Source organism: Peromyscus maniculatus, chromosome 15 (genome assembly GCF_049852395.1).
Source record: "Peromyscus maniculatus bairdii isolate BWxNUB_F1_BW_parent chromosome 15, HU_Pman_BW_mat_3.1, whole genome shotgun sequence".
Taxonomy (NCBI): domain Eukaryota; kingdom Metazoa; phylum Chordata; class Mammalia; order Rodentia; family Cricetidae; genus Peromyscus; species Peromyscus maniculatus.
The window spans coordinates 46806319-46827960 of NC_134866.1; the positions used below are offsets into that span (position 1 = coordinate 46806319).

Sequence of the window (21642 nt, forward strand, 5' to 3'; positions counted from 1 at the left end):
ATCTCTTTTACCCTTGACTTGTGTCCTTCCCTAAAAAGTAGAGATGACAGTATTCTCCCATGCCACCACCAAGGGTTGTTGTAGTAAATAATTAGCTGATATCAGAAAGTTTCTGAAGAGTTCCCTTCAAACATAATTCTGCTCATTTCAACAGAAAAAATGTCGATATCTAATGACAGTCAAGCCTAAGAGTGAAATATGGTGCCAATTGCCCTCAAATTTCAGGGCAGCTATTGAATATATATGTTAGCACTTAAGACAAATTTCCTATTCTTCTCTTTTTATGGGACTAGAATTTTTCCTTTCCTGGAGTAATATAATGGCTGTTGAATGATAAGACTTCTCCTAAACATTAAAATAAAACACCCCTGAGCCTCGACCTGCCAGTCAATGAAATAAAGCTGGTATATAACACCAGACCTTCTTATTTTGAGGCAGTGGTTCTCAACCTGTGGAGCACGACCCCTTCAGGGGTTGAACAACCCTTTCACAGAAACAACCTAAGACCATTGGAAAACCTAGATATTTATATTATGATTCATAACAGTAGCAAGATTACAGTTATGAAGCAGTAACAAAAATAATGTTATGGTTGGGAGTCACCACGACATGAGGAACTGTATTAAAGAGTCACAGCAATAAGAAGTTTGAGAACCACTGTTTTACAAAAAAAGAACTGCCCAGGTTTATTGCCTGTAAATAATTAAGAAGTACTCAATTAGATCTGTCAACAATTTCGAGTCTTTTTTTCCTTCACCAGATAACAGATGTTTCTAATGGCATACCAAACTGAAATTAAATTGCTTCTGTCACCCCTTGGATCCTCTTAAAGGACTGGAAGAAGTGAGGATGCGACCAAACCTGGGTTGTTACATACATACTCAGCAACCACCCTCCCTCTGAGCTATAGCCTATCCACCTTGAATAGGCTCTAATGTAAAGGGGGAAATAGTAGATATAGAATATACTTGTCGTAAAAGGCAATCCTTTCATGCAGTTCAAACAGGCTCAATGTATTTAGGCCTAGCCAACAAAATACACGCAGATAAATTGGGAAGAGGCAATCGGCTTAAGAACTAAATACTTCAAATGTCAGCTGAAGGAAACAAAACATACAAGGGCAGTACAAAATTTTCATGGAGAGTTTAACTGACGACCTTCATGGATTAAATGTACACATGTTTTCCCTTGCCATAGAGAAGGTAGACAGCATTTGCCTGGTTGGCCTCTGTTTAGGTAAAAGAAGAAATTACCTGGGATTTCCTCATATCTTCTAAAGCTGTGAGTTAAGAGAAAGCAGACTTTAGACCAGACCAAGGAGAACAGTAGAGGGTTCCTGAATTTTATAGCTTCTATCATCTGCCCAGGTGTTATGTGATGATATCCGTCAGCTAAGCTCTTGTGTGGGGCTGGGGGTCTAGAAACTGTGATCTAGAGAGCTCAGAGCATGTGGGAAGTCATTCAGGAGTTGGGTACATGAGAGATCAGCCTGTGGTCACAGAGTTGCCTACGACAGGACAGGAAGGAAACTGAATGGTCCCTCCTCTTATACCAGTGTCTGCGGAGCTGAATATTCTACCCTGCTCAGTATTTTCCCTAAGGCTAATTGCACAGCTCTAAAAGCATCACAGGATTTTCCAACCAAGTTTACCTACTCAGTTCTAGGACAGAGAGCAGGCCACTAGCAACAGAGGGTGAACGTGAACCATCAGGTTTCAGTTCACTCTCAGTGAAGACTTTTCTCTGCAGGGGCATCACAAAGATCAAGTAGTCTGCCAAACACATTTAACCCGACTCATTCTACCCACCCTCAGCACCAGTCCTTCATTATAGTTAGATGTTCTGATCTCTTGGTGTTAATTTCTCAGTCCGAGCCTCAAGTTCATGTTTTTAAGCTGTTCATCTTTCTGAACTTTTTCTTCTTTATAGTCTTGCAAAAGCCCCCACCCTGTCTACTGATGTCTGCATGTCTCCAAATCACACGGGCCGCTACGATGAACTCCACAAAACAGACAATTTGCACAAACTTCTGTTTTGTTCCCTAAATTTTCTAACAATCATTGTTTCTTCAGTTCAGAACAGAACAAGGCACCTTATTCCATACTACACATCGGGTGATTGTCAATGCAAGTTCAAAAGGCAAAGATCATTTACCATTACTTTTCCCTCTTCTCCACAGTGCTGGCATAGTGTTGACTACTTAGCAATGACTTAAGGCAATGGAGAAAAAAACAAAGTTATAAACCAGTGGTTCTCAGCCTGTGGGTGGCAACACCTTTAGCAAACCTCTATCTCCAAAATTATTTAATTTATTATTCATAATGGTAGCAAAATTACAGTTCTGAAGTAGTAGTGAAAATAATCTCATGGTTGAGTATCACCACAACATGAGGAAAGGGTCACAGCATTAGTGAGGTTGAGAACCACTGCCTTAAACCCTTAAGAAAGATATGAGCATTTCAACCACTAAGTATAGATTTTGGAAAATTAGAAAAAAGTTATAACTACAGAAACTACTTGATCTCATTATGAAGGAAATTAAAATCTCTAAATTTATATTTGCCTTCTCTATAAGTTAGCAATGTTATTTTTCATAAAATCCTAAATAGATATAAATGTGATTAAAAGGTATATATGTGATTAAATATATCTTTCACATCTTGCTGACATGCTTTCAAAGTGAAATATTTGGAAGGAATTTGCTAGTAAAATCCAAAGGCTTTAATGTTGTCACATTAAACAATATTTTAATGTTGTCACATTAAACAATACAATAATTCTGGAAGTAAACTTTAACTGTGAGAAGGGATTTGCATGCAAAAGCAATCTTGAAAGTACTAATAGTAACAATGAAAATTTGGGAATAATTTAGATATTCAATTACAGGAAACTAGCTAATTAAAATATGCAACCTCTCCTACTACATAATATAAATGCATATTATTTTAATTAGATAAGAAACTGTGCACAATGCACTGTTAACTAAAAAAAGTGTGTGTGTGGTGGGTGCAGCTATAAGTGAAGCTCAGTGACAGATTGCTTGCCCAGCTAATGTAAGGTCCTAGGATTCATCCCCTACACAGGCAGGTGCAGGTGCAGGCATACACACACACACACACACACACACACACACACACACACACACACACACACACACAAGCAGGGGGAGATAGACAAACAGACAGCAAGAGAGAGAGACAGAGAGACAGAGAGACAGAAAGTGAGACGGAGAGGCAGAGAAAAAGAGAGACAGAGAAGAGAGGGGGAAAAGGGAGAAAATGAGGAAATGGACAAGAAAAATTTTTAATATTAAAGTTATAGAGCTAACCTAAAATTATACACAGAAGGAAAGTTAGAATGAGACATAGCAAAATGAGCCCTTTTGCATAGGCACTATATTGTGGTTCATTCCACTCCAGCTTCTGAATCTCTTTTCTTTCTCAAATTATCAACACTTGGGAAGAGAGAAAAAAAAACACTTAAAAATCAGGCAGGAAATGTTTGCAGGAATATAACAGCCAGTAACCACCCTTTCTTACTTTAGTGGTAACTTCTGCTTCTGTCTATGGTTGTTCTGCGGGCTTCTCCCATTGCTCTGTGAAGTACTTGCGTGACTATAAAACAAATCACTAGCCTGCTTCCCACTTCAGAATATAACGTGAAGTGCTAGTGTATGCTTGTACGGTGGTTCTGGGGGGTTGTTAGACTGTTTACTCATGTCTTCTTGCTCTAGCATTACCAAGTTTGCTATTTTCCATGTAGTGTTAAAATTTATCTTTTAGGATTGGGAATGGCTTAGCTAAAAAGAGATAGACAAAATGAAGTCCCCTCTCACGGATGCTGTTATTTCCACCCTCTATTGGGTATCAACCAAAAGACACTTTCCCCCTTTCTTTTGAATCTTGTGATACTGTCTACCAAAAGAACATCTTGAGCATTTCGCTTAGAAAACCAATTACAATGGTACCTCTGTGCTAGTTCCCGGGTATACAAAATACACTGCACCCTGAAGACAGAGACAAATGCAAACCATGTTCTAAATTAGCAAGCAAGTGAATTAGTTTTATGGGACCAATAGGACTCCGATCTATAAAGTATTTTCCTGCTTATATATTGGGGGAAATGCAATGAGAAGGAAGGTTATATTTAGAAATCTACCCAAGCCTGTCTTCCCTGCTCTGCCAGCTGTAACACTGGAGTTTTTCTACCCAAGTTATGAACAGACTATCAACTTCTCCACTCATTCCCCGAACATCATCCTTTCCCCCTGTGCTCCCTCTCCCTCAGCCACCATCCTGCCTTTCTCTTCACAGTTGAGTTCTTTGGAAGAATTGTGCATCTCCATTCATCTTTCTGGATCTACAGACTGAACTCAGGCTGTCAGCCTCTGCAGCAAGTGCCTTAACCCACTCAGATCTCTTACAGTTTCTTTCACATTCTGGACCTTTTTACACTGCCATTTCCTTCTAGAACATTTTCCTTTTCCTTATCTCCTTATCTGCATATTTCCTTCTTCATTTGATGACAGCTACTTCAAGACTCACCTCGGATACCATTTTTTTTTTCTTAGACGGTCCCTGATTCTTTCAATATAGCAGCGTACTGCCAAGTAGTCAACACCCCCTTCTGTCTTCCTCCCTACCTCCTGAGTACTCCCAAAAACTAATGTACCAACTTAGATTGAAAGAGTCCATTTCCCTACATGTCACTGTCATTCTTACCCCAAATTCCAGTTTCCGCTTGGAAACAAAACATTTCTTGCTTATATAGACAACCAGTCCATAAAATATACACAATAAACTTTTACTGAGTTCTGCTTAACTGAACTGCATGCCTTCACTAGAATAATGAGAAAGAAGCACGTTTTGTCCCACAACTTAAAGGACTGAATCTTTTTCTTAGTAGATTCTGCCCTCCCAGAGCCATTATCCTAATCCCTTCTCTGCTTCATAAAGGATAACAGCAATCGTTCTAATTCATTCACCAGGCATTTATTAGGCACTTGCGGTATGCAATGAACTGTACTAGTGTCCAGGGATGCAAAGATAAAGATGATAAACTCTCCTTGAGGAGCTCACAGCTGGGGGTGGAGAACAATAGCACAGTACACTAAGTTCTCTGACAGCTCAGAAAAGCTGGTGTGGGGCCCCTAGAAGGCTGCAAGTGATCCTTCCACCTAACGGCTGCAAAGCCTTCTCTGCTGTTCTGTTCTTGTGAGCACTTTACGTTAAGTTATTCAGATGCCGTTTCATAGACTGATGTTCCCGAGCAAAAGGGACAGAACAGAACAGGAAGTGAAGGGACTCAGTTTCTTCCATGCCTTTTAGGCACCTGGTGAGACTTCTGGCCCTTCAAGGAGAGCTGCCTACAGGACTCCACTGCCCTAAAAATGGGCTGCAAACTGCCATTCAAGGAACAATGGCAAACAGTCACACTTCTTCAAAAGAACGGCAGCTTTTGATTTCAGAAGAAATTTATTATGAAATAATTGACATTTTAGAGAGTAAAAGCACATCATTTGGCTCCCAAGGTAGCCTAAGTCTTTATTTCCAAGGGTATGGAAATGCCAAGGGACCACTCTTTGCAATACTGACCTTGACCACTATTTCAGAAGAGATCCAGCTGAGTCATTTAGCAGCAAATCAATTACATTCCCTTCCAGGATGCCATGATGTATGGCCTTTTCCCCCCACCTGGAATAATTGCAGCAACTGAAAACACAATTCTTTACCCTAAGTACAATGCTGGGGACAATCTGGTTCTCTCATGAGGAGAGGTCTACTGTTTCATATTACCCGGCTTTGGTCTTAGTCCTGCTGCACCGAAAGTGACAACAGAGGCTTGCTTTCAACAGCTCTCCTAGCCACACTCCCTCACCCTGCTTCCTTACAGTGCCGCCCAGGCCTGGGTAGTGGGATGGTCGGTGCAGTGCTGTCCTGTGAATCGTAGGCAGTATGGTATAGAATCTGCTGACCTGAGGCCCAGGATGGAAAAAACCAATGGGATGTGTCATCACCAGCTAAGTTACAAGTACACTGAGAGAGTGTTCACATAGAAAGCTCTGAGGGGAAAAACAAAAAGATATCAAGATGTTCCCCCATAAAATCTTTAGCTCACCCTGCCTAATGTCTACAACAAAAGGTTGGTTCATAGAGGCATTATAGTACTTTTCCTGTCTCATGTAAGATTAAAGAAATCTGCCTGTTTGAACGCTTTTGAATTTGAGAAGCATCACAATAGTGTTGTGACTGCTCTCACACTGAGGTCTGGGAGTGCTGCTTTAGAACCATGGTTGGTACTTTGTGAAAATAGCTCAGGTCAGGAACATAGGCCATCCTGTACCTGAACCAAGATTTTGTTTCCTAAGTAGATGGACAGATCACCAGATAAAGCTGAGGGAGAGAGAGGGAGAGAGAGGGAGAGAGAGGGAGAGAGAGGGAGAGAGAGGGAGAGAGAGGGAGAGAGAGGGAGAGAGGGAGAGAGAGGGAGAGAGAGGGAGAGAGAGGGAGAGAGGGAGAGAGAGGGGGAGAGAGGGGGAGAGAGGGAGAGAGGGAGAGAGAGAGGGGGAGAGAGGGGGAGAGAGGGGGAGAGAGAGAGACCCCTTCTTAGATCCCAGAATCACACAGCCAAGATACGGTAGCAAAATTAGTACCACCAAAACTTTGTAGCCAGGCTATTACAAAGTCAACAGACTCCTAACTCTTCCTTTGCTTCTGTTTCTCTATTAGTCATGAATTCTAAGTGTTAGGTTCCTGAAACACCTGCATTGTGAGCAGTTCCCAGGCGGATGGAATTATTTTTAAGACTAATAATACTGTTGGTTTAGTATCATCTGAGACACAACCTGAAGAAAACAAACTGGAGTCTGAGTCGAAAATAAAAGAAGTAAAATGAGTTAACAGAACACCATGCAGTTCTTACTGGAGACATAAAAGTTGACCTAATGAGGCTTCAGCAGAACAACTACTATCCTAGCACTGAATAACTGTGAAAGAACCCTCAAGCTATCATTTCCCCCTGATTAACAGTTATTACTAGAGAAGTCACTGCCCCAAAGACTGCACAAACAGAAGAAAAGCAAGGCAGAAAAAAAATGGAGAAATTCAATGTTAATTAAAAGAAACATAAACAAGGAGAAAAACACAACCAGGAATCCAAAGACTAGAAGCAGAAACCCAAACACATCAATTTTATGCCTCTTAGGAAGCAAGAACCCCATTAGCATTGTTACAAGAAAATGAGCCCAGGGTGGAAGTACCATTAACATCCAGACACATTGGAAACTGCACAGGCTGTTAGTGTTAGCTGGAACCAAGAGGCAAATTTCAATCAATTGAAGAAAAGCTGATTTCAAAATACTGAAAACAAAACCACTCAAAGAAGTTGGACAAAGAATTTGGATTTCTTTTCTTTTCACAGGGTCAACTATTTGACCAAATTCATTGTTGTCATTAAAGGCCAACAGCAACCACGTTATTCTCTGGGAAAGCAGAAATTATACAACTCCTGGTAACATTCCGTACACTCTTGTCCGTACACTACATTCAGGGTAGATATGGTCGATTAAGTCAAGTCAAGGGCTCCCATGCATTCTCTTCTTGACGCTTTCATTCTCATGAAGGGACTCTGAAGAAAGGACTCTGAAGAAGGATAATTCAGAAACGAGAGCAAGTGTGTAGTGGGTAGCCATTCCAGCTTGGTTCTGGAAGTTCCAACCCCCATTGAGACTCTGGCAACTGTCACGCCTACCAGGCGGGGCGAGAGGAGGCGCCTGGGGACCCGAGAGCTGGATGGGCCAGTGCTCACTCTGGGCGCTCTCTCGGTGCCGGAACGCTGACCGGTGCAGATTGACTGTGCAGAGCTCCGGAGAACACCGCTAGACTGCATTACACCTTCCCCAGACCCTGCGACCTACCCATTACTTAATTTGTGAGTTACGCCATTTAATAAATATCCTTTTAACTACGTGGAGTGGCCAAAATAATTTCTTCAATACAAGTGACTTGGAGAAAAGGTAGAAAAGAGCAAAAGTCAATTCATGGGACATTATGGATTTGAGAATTGGTTACAGCTGGATTCACGGTCTGTCTGGGCTCACTTCCTGGCGCCAGGTCAGGATCAGAGCTTAACCTTTCCAGCCTCACCTTCAAGGTTAACTTCAACATGAATGTGAAGTCTCTACTTTAGGGCAAAGGGTGTGTTTTAATGAGACTCTGAGCCTGTGTGTCACCACATCCTGAGCAGGGCCCTCGACTCAAAGACGGTGTTGCCTAAGTGTTAGGCTTATTTTGAGTCAGTCCGCTGAGATATCTCTAAACACCAAGGGCCTCAGTGGGTTCTAACAATCAACACAAAAATATGATTCACATCGACCCATCAAATTTAGAGACTAGAATGGCACAGACTTCATTGTACAACCTGGCAAAGATAAAGAATCTAAAATTGTAGTTAATTTCTCAATTTAGATGAGCAAGCATTCATATTCTACAAACTCAGACGTTACTAAGACAGCCAAACTGGTAACTAAAATACACTCATCCTGTGATTATTATTCTGCCCTTCTATTGCCACAGAATTAGAGGTGCCATTCTAACTCTTGATACACCCCAGAAGAACAGAACAAAGATTTCTTTTTTAAAAAAAAAATACATTTTAAAGTAAAACAGAATTACATCACTTCCCTCTTTCCCTTGCTTGCTCCCTCCAGCCCTTCCCATCTCACCCCTGACTCCCTCAAATTGATAGCCTTTTTCAGAGCAAGGTTCTCTTAATCTTTAGCTTCTGGGTTCAGGCCTGTGCTTTTTGCACAGCTTCCAATGAGGTCAAATGAACTTTACATCTGAAGGTTAGAAATAATTTTCGCTCTGATTCTTCTTTCTTTAACCTCGTTGAATGGCCTCAAAATGAGCCCTGTTCCTTTTTCCAGCAAGAAGTTAATTGTAATACCCACTCCTCACTGGCAACTGCCAGCACCAGGCGACCAGAAAGTTTCTCAGAAGACTGAAAAGGCTCTGAGTGCAGACAAAAGGCCTGACGTAGGAAAGAAATTTCACTCCACTGCAATCACCCTAGAGCTGTTCAGAGCTTGGCTGTCCTCACTGGAGCCTGGGCTGAGTCACTGCGATGCTTGTGGTACCCATCTGGCACCTGAAATCAGCCTTTGTTCCCTCTTGATTCATGATGGAAATGAAGAACAGATATAAGATTGCACGACAAAAAAAAAAAAATACCCTAAAGATGATTTTGCTAAGAGATCTTCTTCTTAGTGATAATAGAAAGCAATACATTTTTAAATCATACAATGGTTTACTAGCTCAATATGTCAAAAGAGCAATTATAATTGGAAAGCTAGACTTTCATTTTTTTTAATTCTCCTTGATTCATCAAGGAAACAATATAAGTTAAAAATATGCTGCCAAATAAAATCAAATGTAATGTCAGACATTTAAGCAGCAGTTGAAGTGAAAGTTTCTTTAAGTTCCCAACTCATCTCGGATCCTGTAACTGTGAGGATAGTGTCAACCACACTAAAGATACTATACTGGTCATCACAGCATTAAACATAATAACCCTAGCAAGGTCAGTAGCCAGTCCAATTGCAAAGGCCACTGAGTTCTCTAAGGTAATGCTGACTTTTCTCTTATGACACATGCCTAGAACAGGAATATTAGACCAGCCTGAAGAACATTAAAAATACAAGCAGAAGAGACAGAGATGAAATCATTCCAAGAGCATTTAGTCAGCAAATGGCACATGGATGAGGGTACTTCATTCCCAAAACCATGAAACAGTGATTTTGTCATTTTGATGAAAAGCATTTACCGTGTGCCAGCACATGCTCCAATCACTTAAAATGTACCAATTCTACTCCCACACAATTCTGTAAAATAGATACCTAATTTTCAGAAGGAATGGAGTTATGGAAACTAGAAACTCATTGAAAAGGTGGAAAGTGTCTCTGACATATAGCTAGTATTTGAATTAACGGAATACCCACACCCCCAGAAAGGTCATCTTGTAATAGATGATTCCTGGAAGAATTTCTGGTTGGGAGCTTTCTTCTTCCTTGTAGGTGGAAATCATGTCTCCAGAACCAGACTGCTGATATGAAACAACACTTTTCCCGGGTATCTTAATTATAGTGAATGGATGTTGCTTTATTAGACAAGGGCTCGTAAACTACACCAAGCATCCAATACGGGGTAGAAATTAAGTTTGTCTCTTTCATTCTCCTAGCTATCATGTTCAGTTTTATGTAAGATGGCAAATATAACAGTAGGAAGACCATGGAGAAGTAACACGCTTTTAGGGAGTTTCTATAAAATAGTTCATGAAATCCAGGATGTGGAAGGGGTTCAGAAGCAGGAAAATCTATACTGCAAGCAGAAAGGAAAGCATGAAATACTCTCATAACAATATCTTTAAAGGGTGTGGGGAAAATCTCACTACTGAGCCAGGATTTAATCTGAGGATTCTATAGTAGGGACATTTCTTCAAATATCTGGTATCTTGCTTATGAGCAAGACATTGCACGTTGTCACTGACGGCCAGAGCAGCAGAGATGCACATATGACCACTACTTTCAGTTAATAATGCATTTAACGGCTCAGATGTAAAACCAGTAAATGACAACCACAAGTACTGGAAATGAGGTACATATAGCTAGAATTTGAATTAACTGAATACCCGCACCGAAGTCTACTCTTTGAACATGGTAAGACACTGCATGAAAGTTGAAAACCAAAGTAAAAATATGTTAGAAAATGAACTCAGCAGGCTGCATTTATGTATCCATATATGTACGGATCTACCACATACATGTAATAATAATTAAATAAGAGGCCATAACTCTAAGGGTGTGCAGGAGGAGGTGCAGAGGGAGAAGCAGAGGGTGGGGGTAGAAATGATATAAATACAGTATTCATGTATGAAATGCTAAAAAAAAAGTAAAAATCTTAAAGATGGTAGTTGATTACAAAGCAATATTTTCCTATATATACAATTAGAAATGCAATTGCAGCACACACTTATACATGTGCATACACATACACACTCACTCACGCACATACATGCACATACACCCATTCACACACACCAACACTCACACACATACACTCTCATAAATGCACATACACACACTTAACATTCACAAACATAGCCGTAGACACACAATCAAAAATCTAGGCTTAGAGGCCCATTTTAGTTGTAGTGCGTTTGCTTGAAAGGAACCATGATGTTGTAGAAAAGCGGAACGATCAAAGCGAGATGAAGCACCTTCAAGAGGACAAGGGAAAATCACTGATCTCTTGCCGCCGCGGCACTGTGAGTGACAGCAAGCGGAGCTCCCACACAGTTGTTTTGGTAGAACTGCAGAGAAGCTAGACAAGGTGAAAATTGCCAGCTTCAATAAAGCCAGGCTGAAGAAAACCGACACAGGAGAAATACTCTGCTGATGAAAAGACCACGCAGAGGAAGAAGTGTGGTGAAATCTCCCAAACTCCAGAGCGCACGTGCCCGCCCCCAACCCTCCCCAAGACCTTGGTCGTGACGTTGAAGAAGAGCCAGCTGTGAGATGGACACAAGTCATAGGTGTGCTGTGGATCAGCTCAGGCAGAAGGAGGCTGAGGCCATCAGACTGTAGTTTCTGAGGACCTTCAACTGGACTCCCATAATCCTTCACACATCGGAGACAGTTATTTGTAGGCTTAACGGAAGCAAAGCAAACCTCGTAGCAAAATAAAAAACAACAGAGAGAAGGTGCTTCTCAAGCAGAAAGCAAGGGTGATTGCAGATCTATGCAAGGCCAATAGAAATTATCTAAGTATTTACAGATAAACTTTTATAGGCATTTTCAAACACACACAAAGGCAGAGAGAACAGGAAGATGAACCTCTTTGTTTCTCACCACATGCTGCACTAATTGTAACAATTTTTCAGCTGTGCACTATTTACTCCCACAACTGGTCTTCCGGTATTACCTTTCCCTGCCTGCCTATTTATAAAGACAGTGTAAACAAACACGTCAGTAAGTCTGTATGATTTCCAGAAAACCGTAATGCAAGGAGAAGTTCCGTAATTAATAAAGAAAATAACTGACCTTAACAGGAGAAAAGAAAAGAAAATTGAACATATCAGAGAAGTAGGAGAGAGGGAAAGAGAGGGAGAGAGAAAGATAGAGAGATTTGTTATTTAATAGAGATAACAGTTTATCAGCATATACATTACATGTTATTAAACCACAGTCTTTGCCAACTTGATACTTTTTTTTTTTTTTGTTTTTTTGAGACAGGGTTTCTCTGTGTAGCTTTGCGCCTTTCCTGGATCCCGCTCTGTAGACCAGGCTGGCCTTGAACTCAAAGAGATCCTCCTGCTTCTACCTCCTGAGTGCTGGGATTAAAGGCATGTGCCACCACCACCCAGCCAATACTAATTTTTTAAAAAAACTTCAAAAAATATCTTTATATCATCATTTCAGGATAAATTTCCTATGACTTCAAGACTTAAATGTGAAAAGCAAAGCCTTGGAAATTCTTTAAGCAAACAACCTGGGTATTTTCTTTCTTAAGGGAAAGAAAGTCTTTCGGAGTGTGATACAGGCCATCACCCAGTACTTCCTTTCTAGGTGTTTAAAGGAAGAATACAGTAATTTTGTTAATTTTACAATGAAAACTCTATCAAAAATTGTGAGTGTACAGGGGCTAGAAAGATGACTCGTTGGTTAAGAGTACTTACTGCTCTTCCTGCCCTTACGTGGGACCTGGATTTAGTTCCCAGCACCCACATGGTAGCTAACAACTATCTTTTATTCCAGTTCCAGGGGATTCAATGCTTTATTCAGCTCCATAAGCATCAGGAAAGAACATGCTACACACACATACATACAAGAAAAACAGCTCTACACATAAAAGTTTAAAATTTAAAAAATAAAACTGTTGAGGATACAGTACAAATTGACAAAAATGGTCTAATATCTTTTCCAGAGTGACCGCATGAAAAACTCTGAACAATCAGTTTGAAAACAATTATGTCCCAAGAAAAAATGAAAGCTGAAGGGAGGTTATGCACAAGTTATGCAAATATATAAAAGGCAAGGATATATATATATATATATATATCCATCCCTTTTTTATTGAAGAAAAGGGATAACATTAAAAAGTTAAATGTAGCCCAGCAGTGGTGGCGCACTCCTTTAATCCCAGCACTCGGGAGGCAGAGGCAGGCAGATCTCTGTGAGTTCAAGGCCAGCCTGGTCTACAGAGCGAGAGCCAGGAAAAGTGCAAAGCTACACAGAGACACCCTGTCTGAAAAAAAAAAAAAAACAGTTAAATATTTGAAATAGTTTAGTATTGCTAATAAGCAAGTAAGTAAGGAAAACTCAAAAGCTGCTTTCCTTTGTCTGTCGGGTCACATATTAAAATAATAACACCCAATGTTAGAGTACTCATTTCCTGCCGGTGGGAATATAATCAGGACAATATTTTTGGACAGGTATTTGGCAAATATGCCAGAAGCTTGATAAACACACTGGCCCTCTGAATCAGCATGACAAAAGGGCACACAGATGGACAGACAGAGATGACAAATGATGATGATGGTGGAAGCCGTGCTCTTAAAAGGAAAAAAAAAATATGGGAACCAACCGAACACACAACAATGGAAGATCGTCAAATGAATACTCTATAAAATATAGTGGAACATAAAGAGATTGTTCTAAAGGGAGATAAAAATGCATAGATATAAGATGTTCACGATAAAAGGCTACGTGAAAAACACAGCTTAAATGCCATGATTTCATTTCTGCAATGTGTCTGCACACACATAGACAATAATTGTTGGGGTACAGTGGGTGCACACCAGGAGGCTGAGACAAAGGGATCTTGAGTTTGAGGCTAGTCTGGGCTCCATAGAAAATTCCAAGCCAGCCTGGATTGTGTAGTAAGATGTGTTTTAAAGCCCCCTGGAACTGGAGATGCGGCTCCCAGGTAGGGTGCCTGAAGCAGTCTGTTGAAGGCCTTGAGTTTGATCCCTAAGGCCACTTAAAAAATAAAACTGAAGATCAAAGGAAGGACATGCCCTGTGAAGTAATTGTATTTATCTCTGAAATGACGGGTGGGTTGTTTCCTTTGTTTTCTATGACTACTAGGATCAATTATTCTAAAGTGACCACATGCTATTTTAGTCATAAAAATTTTAAGTACAAAAAAATTTAAGTATGCATAGTTAGAACTATGAATATAGTTTGTAGCTAAAATTCAAACAAAATGGACTGGCATATGTCCAAACCCATCAAATGGAATACAGCAAACATGTAAAATTTATACAGTAATTATACCTGAGGAAAGCTGTTAAAATTAGTATACTGTGCCACATCAATAAAATAAAGGAAATTATAAGTTGTGGGATTTCTTAGCTGGGGTTGGGCTGATGCTTCTGGTAGGAAAGCCACTGCAGACTATTAATGGCTTGTCTGGGGACAGAATTCTTCAGACTAGCAGCATATGCCGTGAGATGTGCAGTCGAATCAAAAAATCCAAGTGTAATTATAGAAATCCAAAGTTTAAACTCATTGCAGTTAGTTCTCCTGACTGCTATCAAATTTAATGAGAGCCAAATAATCTTTAAAACAATACATGATTAACATGTTTATTAAAACACACGATTATTAAACTTGCCACTTATTGCTTCCAAAGGAGGTTTTGTTTACCTCTCTAACATGTCAGCTTTCATTGACTAAATTAATAATACATAAACACTCTTGCCAACACACTTTTTTTCTATACATCTGAAGACAGAAGCAACCTGTGTGTTTATGGGTACGTGGCATGGAGTGCTCTGGTGGGTGGGACCTTCCTCCAGAGTCTGGAGCATACTTGGCCTTCTCAAGCTTGACCCTAACCCCGTGCCAAGGAACAATCTTCTTCCTCGACAGGGATTTCTTAATGGGATTTCAGAGAATAAAAAGAAACCAACGTCTGCTGCCAGACATGGTGTTATTAGATAATACCTATTGCTCAGTCCTCCTAATCGCATGATGTAGGGAGCACCTCATTCTATACGTGGCAAAAATAACCCTGGGGTAAATTCAATGATGGTCTGTAGCATCTCAAAAAGCAATGATGTCCACTACCTCCTCCAAAAGGTTGTAAAGCCCTGGGTGATTCTGTTGCCTTTCCCAATTGGGGCTGACTTAGTGTGGTGGCTAACCACGGGTTTTTGTGACAGGAGGCCAGGATGAAATAATGGTCCTGTCACTTCTCAGAAGTGTAGCTATGTTCATGCTCTTAATCTTATTGTGACTCAGTTTCCTACTATAAGGTATGGAAAGTGATAGATTATAAGAACTTGTAGATTGCAGAGACTGGGATTGAAAAGCTGCATGAAAGGTCTTGGGCTTTCCTTGACATACATTAAGCATCACGAAATATGATAGGGGCAGGTGGCTGTTAGTGACTTTGTATTCCATATTGAGCCTTGGGAATTTGTCATATTCCCCCTACTATTGTCTCTCCGCCTTCACCCTCGAAGCTCTACACACTGTGGAGCTGATCGGCTCAGAGGCTGTCAGACCAGGCCTTCAAAAGCCAGATGCACACTTTTGTGCCCAATGTGCCACCAACTGTCGAATCTAGCGCTTGGTCTTACTTGGCCCTGCCAGCCTGTGGGGTGCCACTCACAAGCCTTGCAGGACCTTCCACAGTGACAGCTTGCTTGGCTGGACAACCTATCACTCGCCACCTCTCGGTACACTCTGCTATGCACTCAAACTGGCAGAATGTCCTTTTGTCTCTGGCATCCACACCTGTTTCTTCCTTGGAGCAGATCCTGTTTTCATATTCTGGCACCGTAACATTTGAAACGGGCCCAGCCTGACCTGCCTTTTGTCTATGGAGGTGAGGTTGGCATTCCTCGAGACTCTAAGAGGAAAGCTTCCAAAAGTAGAGAGTGTGACTCTCTCCTATCATCACGCATCCTGAAAACTTCCCCTGGAAGGGCAGTGCATAGTAGCAATCATCAATGCCCTCCAGTTTAAAAGCTATACAAACCACACAATATTCAATTCATGTCATTGAAACGGCTCCAAAGCCGGCGTCAGTCACTATAAAGGAAATCACATCCTGCTATTTCTCGAAGCAGATGCTGACCTCTGCATCCCGACCCTCTCAGGATTTTCTTTTCTTCCTGTTAAAACATACTCACTAGCACTTGGACAGGCTCTTCTTGGTGGGGAAAAAAAGGATTTGCAGTGTAACACATGATTTGAAATCACCTGCAGATCAGCCTTAGTTTTTGTTTTTGTTTTCATCATCTCTAATCTTATGCTAATAAGTGCTTAACTGCTTCAGAAGTTGAAATCCTTCCAGATGATCTTAAATGCTGCGGGAGTCTCTCTTATGGAAACTGTTCACTAACACAGTACTACACAGAAATATATATATTCTGAGACTTCAGAGAACACCCCCCCCCCAGCTTCCCTACTGTTCTAGAAAAGAAATAGAACAATGAGTGAGTTATTTGATAACAGCATACATTCAAGTTTCCTGTGCCTACTCTGAAATTTCTGAATATCCATTCCATATTTTCATTTTTCTTTCTGAGGATGAATACGTGTGTGTGTGTGTGTGTGTGTGTGTGTGTGTGTGTGTGTGTGTGTGTAGGTGGGTACAGGTGTGCACAGGCGTCTCCTGTGTATGCATGTGGAGGCCAGAGGCTAACATCAGCTGTCCTCCTAAACCATCCCCCTTTATTTTTTGAGACAGGGTCCCTCACTGGGCCTGGAGCTCACTAATTCAGCTAGATTGGCTGGCCAGTGAGTTCCAGGAGTCTGCATGAGATTACAGGTGTGCACTGTCATGCACTGCCATGCCCATATTTTTCTGTGTACACTGGGGATCTGAACTCAGGCTCTCAGGCTTACAGAACAAGCACATGATCCACGGAGTCATCTTTCCATCTCCATCATCATCTCCATCTCTCCATCTCCATTAAAAAAATTAAAGCTTTCTACATACAGGACATAGAACTCCAAGTCAAAAATTTCAAAGGTATTTTATACAAACAGTTTACAAGGTGGTAGCTGACATTCAAATTTCACATATTAAGAAAATAAGAGGAGCTGGAGAGATGGCTCAGAGGTTAAGAGCACTGACTGCTCTTCCAGAGGTCCTGAGTTCAATTCCCAGCACCCACATGGTAGCTCACAACCATCTGTAATGAGATCTGGTGCCCTCTTCTGCCCTGCAGGGATACATGCAGACAGAACACTGTATATATAATAAATAAATAAATCTTAAAAAAAAAAAACAGGCAAAAGATTTCCACAGATTTTTCTGGGAAAAAAAAGTACATAGATACGCAACAATGATATTAGATTGGCAAGGTCTAAAACTGGATAAGTATTATAACATTATATTATAAGTTGTACTTATAAATCATAAATTATTTTTAATTTATCATTGTAATTGTAAATATTGTATTATAAAATAACATTTTATTCTCTGATCTAAAATGATGTCATGGTAAGAGCTGATAAATATTCAGGATGGAAAGACAAGTTTTTGTGCTGTTTGTTTTTGTTTTTGAGCATCTCCAAGGGATACAGCACCTATACAACAAAACGCACTAAGAAGAGAAAAGAGGCTAACTCTAATCTCTTTAAACACAACCTCCACCGGAGAGTATGACTGATGCTAGAAATGATTGCTTAACCATCTATAATTAGAGGTTAAGAAACTGTGTGGTGCAGCTAAAAAGTTCAAAGTGATGAAGAAAATATAAACAAGAGAGGTTAGAAGCCAGGGATGTGCGCAGCATTTAGGGAGGCATTAAAGAGTGCCAGGGAGGCAGTGGGGATGTGTCTCAAGGAGAAGTGTGCACTGTGAGACTATAAGAAGCCAAGTTCAGACCCTGTTGTCCACAGACAAGCTGGGAATGGACGTGCGTGCATGCCTATGAGCTCGGTGCTGGGAAGATGAAGAAGGCAGACCCCAGAAGCCCATGGCCAGGCAGTCTAGCTGGGATGGAAAGGTCTAGGCTAAGTGAGAGACCCTGTCTCAAAAAATATGGTGGGGAGAAACAGGGAAAGACTCTTGACATCAACCTCTGGCCTTCACGTGTACATGCACAGATGAGTGCATGTGCGCGCGCATGTGCACACACACACACACACACAAACAAATGTGCAAAGGGTGTGAGTGGAGAGAAAGGACGGGGACCCATTCTTGCCTCTGGAGAACAACATGTGGGGAAATAGGCATGAGGTCACTACAGCAGAGCACAGACCAGAGAACAGGTGGACAGTCAGAGAAGTGTGGTAGGAAGAGGAGTAAGGAAGGAAAGAATGAGAAGAAGAATTTCCTGGAGCAGAGCAGAGAATTTGATATAGGCAGTGCAGGAAAGCCACCTGAAGTCGCTAAGTGGAAAAGAAAGCATAGGACTTAGGATGGTTTAAGTTTGGATTTGATTCAGAGAGAAACACTACCACAGACGCTTGGCAAGAGGATGGCAGTACCAGCCCTGGCTTAGAACAACGCCAACTGAGGATGAAGACAGTGGGATGCCATCATATGCTTCCTTCTGTTGTCTTTACTACCTAGGTTTTTATTTCTCAGCATAACTGGAAAGACCATGGGTTCCTGTCATCATTTGTGAAAACTTGGACAACCACAAAGGCCTTCAGAATTTCAGTACAAAATAGGAATGATAACATTTAATAAAATATTGATGTTTTAATAATGTACATGCTCATCACTCTGTTTTTATAAGAATTATAGTAGATATATACAGAAAGTGACTGACATACAGTACATACTCAATAAACATCAGTTCTTTCCTCAGTGAGCAAGCTCAATACCTTACAAATATTCAGCAGTATACTTTGCCTCAGTACAAGCGACTTCACAAATACATGAATATACTTTTAGCCCGAAATTTCAATTGAGTAAGTCGTAGAGAACTTCTGTTGCATGTAAACTTAGATTGAGAAAAATAAGTATTTCCTATTTTAAGGAGGAAATACTTCTAAAAGTGACTACAAAGAATGAAATTTCCCTTAAATGTCATAATTAAATAAATATTTTTTAAAAGAAAAATATGTAGCAAATATGGGGCAGTGTAAATCTGGGTAAATGTGGTCAATAATAACCAATACTGCAGCCCAAAGTTAGCTGTATTAAAATTTCTTCTGCCAACACAATTAGTCCATTACTTTTGAATTCAGTATCACTCAAACCTTTGGGACACATGCAAAATACTGGGGGATTTTTCGGTCATAATGTAACATGAATGCCATCAAGTCCAATCTCAACAGAGTCCTTGTTTCGTTCTGAAACCTCCAACTCCTCCTTCACTGACCATTTCTTTTGTCACGGTGGTCATGACAGTCTTCCCCAGATGCTCCACTGAGTTCTTTATACATGACTTATTTCTCTCATTTCGAATGCTCAACTCTTCCACATTCCTCCCATAAGCTAATTCCAAAGCTTGGGAACCACATGGTCAGTCAGTCACAAGCAGCCCCCACTTCTCAGTACCAATTTCTAGACCAGTTACTTCTTTAATGCTATGGAGAAAAGACTCACAGGAAATAACTTGAAAGAGGAAGCACTGATTTTGGATGACATTTTGCGTTTGAGGGCATGGTAGCAACTTGAGTAGAAGGTAACCATCACGTTGTGTCCTCAGTGAGGAAACAGAGTGAATGCGAGTGACATTCTCCTCCCCCCCCCCTTTTTTTAAAAAAAAAAATTGTTTATTTATTATGTATACAATGTTCTGCCAGCATGTATCCCTGCAAGCCAGAAGAGGGCACCAGATCTCATTACAGATGGTTGTGAGCCACCATGTGGTTGCTGGGAATTGAACTCAGGACCTCTGGGAGAGCAGTCAGTGCTCTTGACCGCTGAGCCATATCTCCAGCTCCAGCATTTTAGTATTTTTCAGTTGTAAACTTTTTTTTTTTTTTTTTTTTTTTTTTTTTTTTTTTTTTTTTTTTGGTTTTTCGAGACAGGGTTTCTTTGTGTAGCTTTGCGCTTTTCCTGGAACTCGCTCTGTAGCCCAGGCTGGCCTCGAACTCACAGAGATCTGCCTGCCTCTGCCTCCTGAGTTCTGGGATTAAAGGCGTACCCTGCTGCCGCCGCCGCCACCTCCGCCACCACCACTCCCTTTTCACCTTTTTATTCAATATGGATCCCCAGCCCATGGGATGGTGCTACCCACATTCAGGACTGGTCCTTACTCCCTCAGTTTAATCCTTGTAGGCACACACAAAGATACACCTCACTAATCCCCTTTTTGGTATTGAATTCAATCTAGTTAGCTATTACAATTAACTCTCACACACAGCTGTGGCAAACTGGGCTTATAACCCCTTTGTGGAGCAGAAGCCTGCCTTTCAAGGGCACATATATGCTATGGAAAAGTCGGAAAGTAGCAACAAATTCCAACCTGACATTAAACCTCTACTGCATTTCTCACAACTTCCTCCAGCACCAGCCTTAGGACTCTCCTCTCACTAAACCCTATACACAACAACAACGAAAGAACAATAATGTAAACTAGAGAAATGCATCATGAACAATCATTGATGATCAAAGTGCAGTCTACAGACTCACGAAGGGCTGCTAGCCTTGGAAAGCCACTACCCTATCCAGGGCACTTCCCCCATGTAGGCACTGCCAACAAGGGCAAGGGGTGCCAGCAAAGCCAGATGGCATCTGCGGGAAGCCCACCTTGCAAGGACTGGGCCTCTAGTCGTGAGCTTGGAAATGTAAAGGAAACGGCAATGCCTCGATGCTCATATACTAAAAAAAAAAAAAAAAAAATGTATCTCTGTAATCTTCACCTTCCCCATCCCCCGACTTAATGCATAGCTGGCCAGAGTCCTAGTTTCGAGGATTACCTGGTAGAGAAGTCTTTGCTAAAAGTATCAGTACCGAGTCAGATGGCGTGGCCAAGGACACCCTGGAGGAAAGCCTGCTTCCCCCAAGGAAGGCATTGTCTTTAGTGTTGGTGATGTGGCCGCCTGCATTGTTCCTACTGAGCCCTAGAACCTTTACACTTCAACCAGCTGATCAGGAAATTCCTAAGGACATGTAGCTTCCCGTGTCCCAGAGACAAGCACGTCAGACTGTTGAAACACTGAGAACACCACTGTGTCATTGTTTTCACTCTGGGCAGTGATAGGGGCTTTCTGGAAAAAGCTTCCTGTTGGCAATCCTGGCATTCGTCTAAGAAATAAAAAGAGAAAAGCTAAAACTTGGCGATCATTCAGCCCAGCAAACTGTCTGCTATTGTATAGCACTAAATCATGCAGAAGAGGAACTGGGAATGTCATAGGATGGTGAAATGTCACCATTATCTCATGGCACCATTCCCAGTATGGAGTTTTTTTTTTCCTGTGTTTGGACATGGCATCTTTCTGCTGAGATACATTTTGGGTGGCTATTCTTGCAACTTACTGTGGCAGACGAACTGGAGCACTGGGGTAGGAGGATGGAGATCAGGAAGGCAGGTGTAAACTAGTTGTGTTTTTTAATTATCTTGAGCCAAATGAAGTGTTTGCTTTATGTGGTGAAATTCCCTGCAATAATTATGTTAGTGGAAAATTTAATAAGAACTACCATAACGTGATCAGAAGCCTTGCTA

The 21642-nt window shown here is 41.1% G+C and overlaps 1 protein-coding gene across 9 annotated transcripts in view; it reads right to left on the reverse strand.

Moving 5' to 3' along the window:
- Positions 1-21642, reverse strand: part of Pde4d (phosphodiesterase 4D) — a 1451136-nt gene that overhangs the window by 1090043 nt on the left and 339451 nt on the right. The window lies entirely within an intron of this gene.